We start from the raw sequence: 2,500 nt of genomic DNA, 5'->3' as shown, positions 1-2,500 counted from the left end.
GAGAGAGAGAGTGAGGGAATGCGCCAGTGAGGGGAGAGAGAGAGAGAGAGTGTGAATGGGTCAGTGAGGGGGAGAGAGAGAGAGAGAGAGAGAGAGAGAGAGAGTGAATGGGTCAGTGAGGGAGAGACAGAGAGTGAGAGAGAGAGAGAGAGAGAGAGAGAGAGAGTGTGTGAATGGGTCAGTGAGGTGGAGAGAAAGAGAGAGAGTGAGAGAGAGGGAGTGTGTGAATGGGTCAGTTAGGGGGGAGAGAGAGAGAGAGAGTGAATGGGTCAGTGAGGGGGAGAGAGAGTGTGAATGGGTCAGTGAGGGGGAGAGAAAGAGAGAGAGAGTGAATGGATCAGTGAGGGGGAGAGAGAGTGTGTGAATGAGTCAGTGAGGGGGAGAGAGAGAGAGAGAGAGAGAGAGTGTGTGAATGGGTCAGTTAGGGGGGGAGAGAGAGAGAGAGAGTGAATGGGTCAGTGAGGGGGAGAGAGAGTGTGAATGGGTCAGTGAGGGGGAGAGAAAGAGAGAGAGAGTGAATGGATCAGTGAGGGGGAGAGAGAGTGTGTGAATGAGTCAGTGAGGGGGAGAGAGAGAGGGAGTGTGAGAATGGGTCAGTGAGGGGGGGGGAGAGAGAGAGAGAGAGAGAGAGAGAGAGAGAGAGTGTGTGAATGGGTCAGTGAGGGGGAGAGAGATAGAGAGAGAGAGAGAGAGATAGAGAGTGAATGGGTCAGCGAGGGAGGGAGAAAGAGTGTGTGTGAATGGGTCAGCGAGGGGGAAAGAGAGAGAGAGTGTGTGAATGGGTCAGTGAGGGGAAAGAGAGAGAGAGAGTGTGAATGGGTCAGTGAGGGGGAGAGAGAGAGAGAGAGAGAGAGTGTGAATGGGTCAGTGATGGCGGGGGGGGAAGCAGAGAGAGAGAGTGAGAGAGAGAGAGAGAGTGTGTGAATGTGTCAGTGGGGGGGGGAGAGAGAGAGTGGGTGAATGGGTCAGTGAGAGAGAGAGAGAGAGAGAGAGAGAGAGAGAGTGAACGTGTCAGTGGGGGGGAGAGAGAGAGTGTGTGAATGGGTCAGTGAGGGTGAGAGAGAGAGACAGAGAGAGAGAGAGAGAGAGAGAGTGAGAGTGAATGGGTCAGTGAGGGGGAGCGAGAGAGTGTGAATGGGTCAGTGAGGGGGGGGAGAGAGAGAGAGAGAGAGAGAGAGAGAGAGGAGAGTGTGAATGGGTCAGTGAGGGGAAGAGAGAGAGAGTGAATGAATGGGTCAGTGAGGAGGAGCGAGCGAGTGTGAATGGGTCAGTGAGAGCAGAGAGAGAGAGAGAGTGTGTGAATGGGTCAGTGAGGGGAGGACGAGGAGACGAGAGTGAATGCGCCAGTGAGGGGAGAGAGAGAGAGAGAGTGTGAATGGGTCAGTGAGGGGGAGAGAGAGAGAGAGAGAGACAGAGGGAGAGAGAGTGAATGGGTCAGTGAAGGGGAGGAGAGAGAGAGAGAGTGTGTGAATGGGTCAGTGAGGGGGAGAGAAAGAGAGTGTGTGAATGGGTCAGTGAGAGGGGGGGGAGAGAAAAAGAGAGAGAGGGTGTTAATGGGTCAGTGAGAGGGGAGAGAGAGAGAGAGTGAGAGTGAATGGGTCAGTGAGGGGGAGCGAGAGAGTGTGAATGGGTCAGTGAAGGGGAGAGGAGAGAGAGAGAGAGAGAGAGTGAATAGATCAGTGAGGGGGGGGAGAGAGAGAGAGAGAGCGAGTGTGAATGGGTCAGTGAGGAGGAGAGAGAGAGAGAGAGTTTGTGAATGTGTCAGTGGGGGGGAGAGAGAGAGAGAGAGAGAGAGAGTGTGTGAATGGGTCAGTTAGGGGGGAGAGAGAGAGAGAGAGTGAATGGGTCAGTGAGGGGGAGAGAGAGTGTGAATGGGTCAGTGAGGGGGAGAGAAAGAGAGAGAGAGTGAATGGATCAGTGAGGGGGAGAGAGAGTGTGTGAATGAGTCAGTGAGGGGGAGAGAGAGAGGGAGTGTGAGAATGGGTCAGTGAGGGGGGGAGCAGAGAGAGAGAGAGAGAGAGAGAGAGAGAGAGTGTGTGAATGGGTCAGTGAGGGGGAGAGAGATAGAGAGAGAGAGAGAGAGATAGAGAGTGAATGGGTCAGCGAGGGAGGGAGAAAGAGTGTGTGTGAATGGGTCAGCGAGGGGGAAAGAGAGAGAGAGTGTGTGAATGGGTCAGTGAGGGGAAAGAGAGAGAGAGAGTGTGAATGGGTCAGTGAGGGGGAGAGAGAGAGAGAGAGAGAGAGTGTGAATGGGTCAGTGATGGCGGGGGGGGAAGCAGAGAGAGAGAGTGAGAGAGAGAGAGAGAGTGTGTGAATGTGTCAGTGGGGGGGGAGAGAGAGAGTGGGGTGAATGGGTCAGTGAGAGAGAGAGAGGAGAGAGAGAGAGAGAGAGAGAGTGAACGTGTCAGTGGGGGGGAGAGAGAGAGTGTGTGAATGGGTCAGTGAGGGTGAGAGAGAGAGACAGAGAGAGAGAGAGAGAGAGAGAGTGAGAGTGAATGGG

The sequence above is a fragment of the Chiloscyllium punctatum genome, chromosome 47, assembly GCF_047496795.1.
Source record: "Chiloscyllium punctatum isolate Juve2018m chromosome 47, sChiPun1.3, whole genome shotgun sequence".
Classification (NCBI taxonomy): domain Eukaryota; kingdom Metazoa; phylum Chordata; class Chondrichthyes; order Orectolobiformes; family Hemiscylliidae; genus Chiloscyllium; species Chiloscyllium punctatum.
The sequence above is the reverse complement of the archived record's forward strand: the minus strand, read 5'-3'. Positions refer to the sequence as shown.